At 35.4% G+C, this 12277-nt stretch overlaps 1 long non-coding RNA gene and 1 pseudogene across 1 annotated transcript in view; both read right to left on the bottom strand.

The window, feature by feature from the left end:
* Positions 1–12277, bottom strand: part of LOC138810628 (uncharacterized) — a 72056-nt gene that overhangs the window by 34114 nt on the left and 25665 nt on the right. The window lies entirely within an intron of this gene.
* On the bottom strand, positions 7182–7281 carry LOC138810631 (U6 spliceosomal RNA; annotated as a pseudogene).

The following is a 12277-nucleotide window of genomic DNA, read 5'->3' as shown; positions in this document are numbered from 1 at the left end:
ACAAGTTATACTGACATCAAAAATAGTGAAAGCAGGGGTTGAACTGTGGGGGAGGGACATACAAAGCAACAAAGAGGTAATCTTATAAATGCGTTAGAAACACATGCATGAAAGAAAAAAACCATTAAAATACATATCTAAGCGTTCATTTTCCTGACATCACATTATCTGACCTTTTCCGCTTGACACATACATATACTAGGTATTACAAATAAGGGAAACCATGGGACCTATGTTTCTTTGGGCCTGATTTACTTCACTTAATATAATTTTTTCCAAGTTTTTCCATTTCCTAACAAATGGGGCAATGTCATTCTTTCTGATGGAGGCATAGAATTCCATTGTGTATATATACCACATTTTCTTGATCCATTCATCTACTGAGGGGCATCTGGGTTGGTTCCATATCTTAGCTATGATAAATAATGCTGCAATAAACATAGTTGTGCTGGTAGCTTTAGTGTGGTCTGGTTTGTAAACATTTGAGTAAATGCCCAAAAGTGGGATTATTGGGTCATAGGGGAGCTCTATGTGAATTCTTTTGAGGAAACAAAGTGGATGAACAAGTTTACATTCCCACCAACAATGAAGGAAGGTTCCCTTCTGTCCACATCCCCTCCAGCATCTGTTGTTATTAGAGTTCTTCATTTTTGCCATTTTAACTGGAGTGAGGTGGTATCCCAATTTTGTTTTGATTTGCATTTCTTTTATGGCTAGGGATGTTGAGCATTTGTTCATGTGTCTATTGGCCATCCTTATTTCTTCCTCAGAGAAGTTTCTCTTCAAGTATTTAGCCCACTTATTTATTGGGCAGTTGTTTCTTTGAGGATTTGTTGCTGGCAGATTTAATTTTTTTGAGTTCCAAGTATATTTTAGATTGAGACCCTTGTCCATTGTATGGCTAGTGAAGATCTTCTCCTAATCTATGGGCTTTCTATTGATTATGCTCGCTATGACCTTTGCCATGCAGAAGCTCTACAACTTCATGCAATCCAATTTGTCTAACCTTTCTTTGATTGGTTATGTTTCCAGGTCTCTATTCAGAAAATTTCGTCCTGAGCCAAGGAGAGCTAGGGTTTCACCTATACCATCCTGTAATGTTTTCAGAGTGTCTGCTTTGACTCTGAGGTCTTTGATCCATTTGGAGTTAATTCTGGTGCAGGGTGATATATAATGATCTAGCTTTACTTTTCTACAAGTAGTTAACCGATTTTGCCAGCACTATTTAGTAAAGAGGCTGTCTTTCTTCCATTCTCTTTTTTTAGCTCCCTTATCGAAGCTTAGATGGCTATAGGTCTGTAGGTTCATTTCTGAGTTTTCAATTCTATTCCATTGGTCTTGAAGTCTATTCTGATGCCAATACCAAGCTCTTTTGATTACTATGGCTTTATAGTAGAGTTTGAAATTTGGTACTGGTATTCCTCCAGCAGTGTTCTTTCCGTTGAGGAGCGTTTTTGCTATTCGGGGTCTTTTATTGTTCCATATGAATTTTGGATTGCCTCTTCTACGTACTTAAAAAATGAGGTTGGAATTTTGGTAGGTATCTTATTGAATTTGTAGATAGCCTTGGGAAGTGTTGCCATTTTCACGATGTTAATCTTTCCAATCCAGGAGCATGGTAGGTTTAACCATTTTCTAAGTTCTCTGTTAATTTCCTTTTTCAAGATTTTAAAGTTTTCATTATAGAGATCTTTCACTTCTATGGGTAAGTTAATTCCTAGGTATTTTATTTTTTGAGGGGCTATTACAAATGGAATTGCTTTCCTAATTTCAGCCACACATTTCTAATTGCTGGCATACAGAAAAGCCATTGATTTTGGAGGGTTAATTTTATTCCCTACTACTTTCCCAAAGTTTTGAATCAGCTTGAGTAATTTGGGAGTGGAGTCTGTTGAATTCTTTAAATACAAGATCATGTCGTCCGCAAACAGGGAGAGTTTTATTTCTTCTTTCCCTATTTGGATCCCCTTAATATCTGCATCTTGTCTTATTGCTGTAGCTAGGCATTCTAATACTAGATTGAAGAGAAGTGGAGAGAGTGGGCATCCTTGTCTTGTTCCTGAGTTAAGAGAAAATGGCTTTAGTTTTTCACCATTAAGTATAATGTTGGCTGTAGGTTTGTCATATACAGCCTTTATTGTATTGAGGAATGTTCCATGGATTCCTAATTTTCCCAAAACCTTCATCATAAAGGGGTGTTGGATCTTGTCGAATGCTTTTTCTGCATCTATTGAGATAACCATGTGGTTCTTATTCTTGTTTCTGTTGATGTGATGAAAAATATTAATTGATTTGCGTATATTGATCCAGCTTTGCATCCCTGAAATGAATCCTGTTTGATCGTGGTGTTTGATTTTTTCAATGAATTGTTTAAGTTGATTGTCCAAAATTGTGTTGAGAAGTTTTTCATCAATGTTCATCAAAGAAATGGGTTCATAGTTTTCTTTCTTTGATGAGTCCCTGTCTGGTTTTGGGAAGAGGGTTATGATGGCTTCATAAAATATGTTCGGTAGTGAAGGCAGCGATAGAAGGGTCTTGTTTTTTAATCCAACTAGACAGTCTATGTGGCTTAATTGGAGAGTTAAGTCCATTAAAGTTAAGAGAAAGGAATCAGATGTATTTGGGAATTCCTGCCATGTTATCCACCTTTTTAGGGGGTGCGAAAACTGGCTTCTTCCTATGGTTCTAGGAATCTCAGTTTCGGTGCAGTTTCTTGGCCTTTATTGTGTTCTTGTTGGTTTAATACGTGTAGGACATTTTTAAGAATCTTTTGTAGGGCTGGATTGGTGGAGAAATATTGTTTGAATTTTTCTTTGCTATGGAAGGTTTTTCTTTGGCCTTCAGTTATGAAGGAGAGTTTAGCTGGGTACAGTATTCTTGGTTGATAGTTGTTTATTTTTAGGGCATGGCATACATCATTCCAGGCTCTTCTTACTTTGATTGTATCTGCTGAGAAATCTGAGGTGATTCTAATTGGTTTCCCTTTATAGGTGATTATCCTTTTCTCCTTGACAGCTTTAAGCATCTTTTCCTGGGTCTGAGTTGATCCTGTGTGGATTATAATGTGACAGTGGAATGTCCTATACTCGTCTGGTCTATTTGGGGATCTAAAAGCTACTTGTATCTGAATAGGCCTATCTTTGTCCATGTTTGGGAAGTTCTCTGCTAGGATGCTGTTAAACAAATTTCCTAGGCCATTAATTTCTGTTTCTAGGTGGTCCTCTACACCCAATATCCTTAGATTAGGCTTTCTCATGGTGTCTTCCAAGTGTTGGATAGATCTATCATATTTCTTGGACTTGTCTTGGATGGATATATGCTCTTACTCTATAATATCTAGGCTGTCTTCAATCCCTGAGATTCAATCTTCTGCATGCTCTAACCTGCTGTTAAGATTTTCTACTTTGTTTTTTATCTCTTTTCCTTCTAGTTGGTCAGCATTGATGGCTTCAAATTCTTTGTTGAAGCTTTGTTTTAGATCTTGTATGAACTTCTTTACTTCCTTAATTTGGTGTTCAGTGTTTATTCTAAAATCACTTAGTTGATTGGTTATGGTTTCCTTGGACTCCCATTCCTTCTGTTGGGTTCCATTCAGGATTCCCTTTGTGGTCCCCCTGACTTCCTTCAGCTCTTTGTTAATGGATTTCACTAATGCCTTTAGTGATATTTCTGTATTCTCTTCCTGCTTTCTCAATTCCTGTATTACTCTTTGATTAGCTTCCTCCCGTTCATGGAATTCCTATAGTTCTCTTTGAGTGTTCTCAGCATGCTCATGCCATTCCTGCCTTTCTCTTTGAGTATTATCAAGCAGCTCTCGCAAATCCTGTATCAATTTTTGAGTAGCTTCCTCACGCTTATGATATTCCTGTGTAAACTTTTGGATTGTCTCCTCTCTCTCCTTATCATGCTCATACAGAGTCCTTTTTAGGTTTTCAATCTTTTCCTGCATTGACCTTTTGTTTGCCTCCTCTCTTTCCATATCACGCTCATGAAGAGTCCTTTGTATGTTTTCAATCTTTTCATTTATCCCAATTACCAGCAGTGTTTGTAGAGCTATTTGGGAACTCTCCTCTGGATTATTCATTATCTGTTCTGTCCCCTGATTATCAAGATTGGGAATTGAGATACCCGGACTTGCCATTTTTCTTATGTTTTTCTGGCTTTCTCTGCCCATATGAGATGAAAATAGCACCAGTTTTGTGCTAGAACACTCTTTTAAGGCCAGCATCAACCAATGTCTGAATTTGCACAGTCTATAGTCTACAGATACAATCTAGTTCAACAGATACATCGATTCAACATCAAACAATATATGTTAATGGGCTACGAACCGTAAAGAAGAATTTGGAAAACCAGAAATTATTAGGGTTAGGGAGAGATGTGGGTAAAAAATCTGAATAGATTGATGTGGGGAGGCACAAGGACAATTAACTAAGTCCTAATCTCAAAGCAGGAAATAGATTGGGTAGGATGAAAGTAGAGAGAGAGAGAAAAAGAAGAAAGGGAAAGTGAAAAGAAAATAGACCAGAAAGAATAGAAAAGTAAAAATTAAAAATATTATGCAGAGCCGAAATCAATCTATTTAGAGAAAAATGTGAATATAGTGGGAGAAGGGGAGTGATATAAAGGAGATGTGAAAAACTTAAAAATAAAAATGGTTAAAATATTGTATAGGTTTAAAGAGGTAGTACTTCTATTAAGGAATTTAAGTCTCAGAGGTTTTGAATTGAGTAATAAAGTTGTAGATTAAGTATGTACACAAAGGGGGATAGGGTCTAATAGTCAACTACTGGTTTATCTGAGGATGTTCAAGACAAGAGTTAAGTCACATGAAGAAGAACGAAAGAAAGGAAAAGGTGAAAAGGATAAGAAAGGAAGAAAAGAAGATCAGAAGTTTAGTAGAGCTAAACAAAAAACAAAAAGATAATTAAAAAAGAAAAAAAGAGAAAGAAAACAAAAAAAAAGAAAGAAAAACACACACTCACATATCACTAAAATAAAAATTATGAGGAAAAAAAGTTACTGGAAAACAATTTTTTTTCAGAAAAGGCAAAACTTAAAGATTAAAAAAGTTTTAGAAAAGAAAAAAAACAATTTATATAAGGTACGAAGAAGAAGAAGAAGAAGAAGAAGAAAGAAGAAGAAGAAGAAGAAGAAGAAGAAGAAGAAGAAGAAGAAGAAGAAGAAGAAGAAGAAGAAGAAGAAGAAGAAGAAGAAGAAGAAGAAGAAGAAGAAGAAGAAGAAGAAGAAGAAGAAGAAGAAGAAGAAGAAGAAGAAGAAGAAGAAGAAGAAGAAGAAGAAGAAGAAGAAGAAGAGGAAGAAGAAGAAGAAGAAGAAGAAGAAGAAGAAGAAGAAGAAGAAGAAGAAGAAGAAGAAGAAGAAGAAGAAGAAGAAGAAGAAGAAGAAGAAGAAGAAGAAGAAGAAGAAGAAGAAGAAGAGAAGAAAAGTTCTTTGATTTTTTGGGGAGAGGTGGGGAAAATCCTGTATCTCCCTTGTGTCTGTAACCAACCTCTTGTTGGATTCTCTGGTCTGCTTGTGGTCCTGTGGCTTGGTTGGTTTCTTAAGTCAGTTTGTTCGAGCAGGCAGAAAAATGCTTTGCTTTACCAATGATTTTGTGATCCTCCTCACAGGCTAGTTCAATAGGAGGCCGATCTTCTTTGAGAATCACAAAAGAGGAGGATGTAATGATGAGGCTAGTTTCTGGGTAGACTTGAGGCCTTTCAACAAACAGTAGCTTTTCCCGGGGATTTGTTTGTGAAAAACTCACGGAGCCCAGCCTGGAGTCATTCTCAGGGTTTCTGTTTACTGAATTTAAATTAATTGTCGAGGCTGCTAGAGGGAGGGGCAGCATCTGTCTCTGATTACCCAGTGAAGAATACCACTCCTAGGGCTGGCACCCAAACTGGGTGACTTTTCCCTGGGTGGAGCTGAGTCTGGCAAGTCACGCCGCCGTTAAGTTCTTGTGACCTGCTAAATGACTCGTTTTATTCCAAGGCCTGAGTTGGAGCTAGCAGCTCCACTGAGCTTTTTCGGTTTCCAAGATGGAGATCTCCAGTACGGTGGGGCGGCCAGAGGCGGGGTGGCCTTCCCTCCTCTGCTCCCTGAGAAGGAGTGAGGATGTCGGGCTTCTACTCATGCTGAGTCTTGATTCCTGGGTCGTCTCTGGTCTGCAAACTGCAGGATGAAGATGTCTGTTCCTTGTCGGTTCTTGCTGGTGTTGAGTGGAATCCACTCGCACGCTACATCTGGTTCCTTCGTCCCTGACTCTCTGTGGCTCAGGTATGGTGCCTGTGATCACCACCGCCGCCACCACTGCCACCGCCACAGCGGCTGCTGGCAAGAGCTCAGATCTTTCTACTTTCCTGGATTTTCCCTCTCTGGCCTGACTCTCTGTCCTGTGATGGCACACATGGTGTGATTCTCTGGCTTAGGACTGTTTACTGGAACACCAAACCTGCTTTCTATGCAAGAGCTTCTTTAGACTCCAGCTTCTCCTCCACCATCTTTCCGGAACTCTGGTTAAGTTTCTTAAATTTCAAAACTGCTCGTTCATCCTTCATGTCAATACAAAATATTTTCACAATGCAAAGCAACAGCAATATCTTACTTTAAAAAGTCATGGATTCCATGTTATTCTTCCAAGTGAATTGCCTGACATTGATGTCAAAATGTATTCAAGAGTTGTTTGTATATATCTATAATGTTTTCTGCAGAGTTTGTGATTTTTTTAAATCAGAAATAATTTTAACTTATCTGTGGAAATGAATAGTACAGAAACTAAAGTTATTCCTGATGCTTGTCTGAAAAAAGTATATTTATGTTTGTATAATGCCCATAATCTATTTCCTTCTCTCCTAGATATAATATTTTGAATTCTACGTTGTTTTATAATATAAAGGTTAATTAATAAATGTGTCCATTCAAATTGCATTCCATATCGAAAAAATTTAAGATTTTTTTCCTAGGTCCTTATAGTATTTTATTTCTTTGGGATAAGATGACAATGTTATCTAATTTCAAGTTTTGTAAAGATTATGCTATGTAAAGGTCTTTCTAAGGTAAAGATTTAAACACTGATTTCAAACTAACCTTTAATTCTATGAATTATATATGTTGTTACCATTGTATTCTTGTAATCAACTTTTTAATAACTGTTTTTCATTTCTTGCATCTGAAAAATGAAAAATATGGAATACTTCACAAACTTTTATATGATCCTCGTGCAAGAGCCATGTTAATCTCTGTGTTGTTGTCATTTGGTTAGACCAGCTGCTGAAGCACGTAGTATCCTCTAAATTTAAGTAGTTAATGATGCAATCTTTATACAGGCATATATCCTTGGTTGCCTATTTGTAACAATGAACCCTTATTGTTCCTAAAAATGTTATTGATCATATTTCTCTAAATTTGTGTATAGTGGAAAAAAACTTACATTGTTTGGTGGATTGCTTATATTTGAAATTTTTCTGTCAATGACTATTTTGTCTTTTTCATTTTAAATTTTGAAGCCTTTATAGCTAAGTCCAAAGGTGATGGCTTTTCAAGTATTTACTTATCAACTGAGTTAGCTTTGTGGAGCTAATGGATTCAAAGTAAGCCTTCTTAAAAGCTACTTCTAAACTTCTGCAGCTTAAAATTTCCCAAATGAGGTCTCAATGGTACAATTGTCTACCTGACCCTTTACCCTTCTTCCATGTAGGAAGAGACCAACCAGAATATCTTACCGTAGCAGCATAGATTGTCTTACTGGAACAAAACTAATCTTAGTTACAAGGGATCATAGAGAGATGAACAGTTGAGAACGAATTGTTCAGAAAAGAAGGTATTTTATAAAAAAAGGCATGAGGATGAATATACCCCTCTTCATGGGGAAGCCTACAGTGGACACTTAGATTTTGTCCATGAGTTGGTAGCTAAAGGCAGATATTGAAAGTATTTTTTAAATACCTTTGTTTATTATACCAAACATTTCAAAAGTAACTAAAGCCAAGAAAGTGAAAATATTGTTCATATTGTTACATTTCAAAAGTAACTAAAGCCAAGAAAGTGAAAATATTGTTCATATGCATGATTACCTAATGTCTTAGCCTGTCTACAATCCAACTAGGCAGTAACTTACACTACTGACTTTCTACCAACAAATATTTCCATAGCTCCTGGACAAGTCCTTATGTTTCTCCTCGATATTAGGCCTTAAATTGGTAATGTTTTAATCACTGTGTTTCCTCTTGCCTCTAGGCTGTAAATCTCAAAATGGTAAATCTTTAGATCTAACTCTACCAAAAACTGAGGTAGAGATAATGGAACAATACTTTAAAACGGAGTTGACTTTGATACCCTAACCACAACAGAACAATGGAAAATAATTTCTTATATTATATACACTTATATATTTTTATTTATGTGTGCTGATCTTAAATTTCACACAGTGAAACTTACTAGAATTAGATGATAATTTGACAATTAAATTGATATTTATTCCCATAAATAGATTTGAATATAAATAATTAGGTTTAGAATATTAGAATATAAAAAGTATCAATGCAATGTCTTAGGTATAAACTTGTGATACCTTCTAAGTGTTCTTGGTCTTCTGAATTCACATGGTAAAAACACAGTATTGTTTTCCTCTAATCTATAAAGGATTTTAATCTGCTGCTCTGTTTATTGTTTTAAGTCGCTGGTCCCAAACTTTTTTTCTCCATATTTCTGAAACATTCTTACTGATTATACCAAAATTTTGCTGATATGATGTCTAAAAGCTATTATTCTTCTGCAGGACCCACGGGTCCTAGGATACCAGATCCCAGTTATCTGCATCATCAGATAACGAGAGCAAAACTTCTCACTTAGGCCCATGCAACATGCCAATAGAAAGTAATTGAAGACCCGTCTCAATTTCTCATTTCCTGTAATATTTCAGGTCCTTAATTCCTTGGAGGATTTAGCAGTAAGCTATTGTGAAATGCAAGTCTACTTAAAATGAAGATGAGATCATAAAATATGAGAGAATGTACTGTAATACAAATTTCAAATTACAGATGACAAGCCCATTTGAGTGAACAAAATCACAAATATCACAAGATTATTTTTAATACCCCTCTCCTAATGATTAATGAAAGATTTTAGCCCAGCATAAGTAGGTCAAAAAATACTTCCTGGAATGGTCGATCCATATTTGTTCTACCAAAGCTAGGAAATCTTGACTTAGAGGTGAAATATAATTTAGAAAAACTTTAATTGAGAAGATCCTTAGTGCTGCAAAATCCTGTTACTTCAGTAAAACTTGGTTCTCTAGTACAAAAATATTGTCATTCTCAAACCAATGATAACCTACATTTAATCTTCTGAAAGTATATTCCTTTTCAAATAAACATTTAAAAATCGCATTCGCCAGAATAACTCTTGACAAGTAGATGATAGTGACATTACAAGTTTTTCAATGTAAGGGTAAGTTACAGTACAATTGATTTATTTAGCCAGCACTAATCCCAAACAAGTTCAACCATTCATTAAAGTGTAGAAATATTACCCCCCCACACCATTGGCGTTGTTCAGTAGGTGCCTTCCAGAAATGTGTTAAACAGAACAGCATCCCATAATTTCAAACCCAAATACTAGCTAATAAAGTAAACTTCATCACATAAGAAGGTACATTTTAAAAAGTCACTAATAGTTGCCTTATCATGTGTTGTTTTATGTTTTCCCTGTCTAACATAGTAAGAAATATGACTTTAAGTATTGAATATGGGTACTCATCAGAGATATGACAAATATAAAATCTGTCTTCTATTTCTATCATATTCCTCTATAGTAGTAAATCTTAATTTTCTTCTTTTTCCAAAACTTATAGGTAGTAGAAAATATTAACCCATGTAGAATAAAATAATCACACCATTTTACAAAGCCATTTATAAAAACTGGTAGGAATAAATTCTAAGCCATTTTTAAATTTTCTTGTTGACTAAAGATTAATTTTCCAAATGGATGAGAATAAAATCATGTGTAGGTGCTTCACATCTCCAGTCTTGCAAATGAATTATGGAAATATAAGCTGACATCAGTTCATGTATATGTGGGATTGAAACTGCATGGGATGTATATAAACCTTTCAAAATATTAACAGACAGTTTAACAGAATGACTATCAAGAAATTGAAACCCGAGAGGAATAATGGTAAAGACATAGAATGAATGAAAAATGGAACAAGGGACAAGTATATCTAGAAAACTCAATATACGCATGAAGTGGTAAATCTGAAATGAATCTTGGAGAAGGGATTGGTTGAGAATGCTAGAAGGAGTGACTCTGATCCTGGAGCATTTGACAATTAGATGGACATATTTAATTGTAACAAATTTGCACAACCTTTGAAATTCAGTTAAAAAACAAAACAAACAAAAAACAAAAATCACAACCAAACAGCAATCTCTAGACAGTATGAATATGACCTATCAAAATTTTAGACAGTTAATGAAGGGCAGTCTTGGGAAAAGCAAACAAAGCTGTTCAAAGAGGGCAGTTTGGGGTAGGGGAGAATTTAGAACAGATTAAGTACATTGTCAAAGGTTATAAATGACCTACATCTACTGCAAATATTTTCATCTGCAAGTGCTCTTTGTCTGAACTGGACACTCCAGTCATGAGGCACACTTGATAGCTTGTGAAGATAGAATGGAAGAAACAAGATCAAGAACGCATTATTCCACTAGAGCGAAAACATTTCTCTATGTTTTCTCTCCTCTGTCTTCATTACTCTTTTTTCATACTTTTAATAAACTCAAGTGATTTTGAATTATATCTTTCCTTCTTTGTTCTGGCAAAGTAATTGTTCAAAATATTTCACTAAATTTTATTTCCCATTATTTACTATCATAGTGTTTACTTGTCCGAGTGAGTCCATTAAACTTCCCCTTTGCATTTGGTTGCCAGGAAAACTCAACATTTATGTTAATGAGGATAAAGTGTAATGCAAAACTTTGTCTCCAAAAAACCAGTCCAAGAACCTGTAATCACAAATATTTAGCTATAATTTTTTTTCCTTTTTCTTTTACCTTGCAAATCTTCTCGTGTCTAAAGTTTCCTCAAAAATAAATACTCTACCTTGAGCGCATTGGCACCCACCCCTAGGTGTCTGGACAGGGAACAGACCTAAGAAAGGAGACATCCAGTTTCAAAGGTGAATCATCTGGGGTTGAGGAACACCCGAGAACTCTTCATTTGTTTGTTTAGCTTTACTTGATAATGTAACCCAGTTCTTGAATGTCAGTAGATTAGAATAAATTTAGGGCATTAAATATTAAAAATAAAACAAAAATAAATAAATACTCCACCACTTTTTGCTTCAATCACTTCTAACCTCAAAGATATATTTGCTAACAAGATGCTTAGAAGAAACCGAAGAATACTCCACTTTTATCTTCTTTCTTAAGACTCTCCTTAGATACCATATCAAGAACAGTGAAGTTACTCTTTGCAGAATTATTTCAATAGATTATTTTTCTCATGGTCTTGCATTTGCTCAACAAGATGTATGGAGCATAGAGTTAAATCACCCATTCCTTGGATTACAGTGTCTGTTAAAAGGCAATACTTCTATGTCCTACTTCTCTGTTCTCCTCTTAGCTCTTGACTGATTTCCAATTAATCACAGCTTCTTGGCTTCAGGTCTAGTAAAGCTGAAGGACTATAAGGCCTCCCGCACTGCTATATCTTCATGGTTTCTCTTTCAAAACTCTTTTATTTGGATATGGAATTTATTTTCATGTCTTTAATTTGTTCTGCAATACACTGAGCCAAATAGACTCTAAAATCACTTTAGGTTGCAAAAACATTAAGACAATCTATATCAATAAGTTTTGGTCTCCCACCACTGCAGAAGACAATACGCTTAGCTAGGGCTTCTAAGAACGCGTTTGCTTACCTTTTCAATTTTCCCAATTCTTTTCTGATCCCAAAAGTTTTTGGCTTATGTAATAAGAGAAGTCTTCACTATCTCATGTTAATAAGGATAATATTCTTGAGCTACTTAGAAATGTGAAATCATTGGTTTGAAGTATCCAATCAGATTTTTTTCTGTGTTTCACTGCTTCATGAGGAAAGACATTGTGGAAAGTATTACAAACAGAAAAGTGTAAACCCAATACCTTCTTTCATTGTGGAGGACACTCTCTCCCTAAATAATTTGAACCAAATTATCTTTTTCAGAAAATTACTGTTTGGTAATTGAAGTCAATTCACAAATTTTCATTTCTTATTTTTTTTAAAAACTTTGAGT

Source organism: Dipodomys merriami, unplaced genomic scaffold (genome assembly GCF_024711535.1).
Source record: "Dipodomys merriami isolate MVZ:Mamm:240054 unplaced genomic scaffold, mDipMer1.0.p SCAF_501, whole genome shotgun sequence".
Taxonomy (NCBI): domain Eukaryota; kingdom Metazoa; phylum Chordata; class Mammalia; order Rodentia; family Heteromyidae; genus Dipodomys; species Dipodomys merriami.
This window is presented reverse-complemented; position numbering and strand designations above follow the sequence as displayed.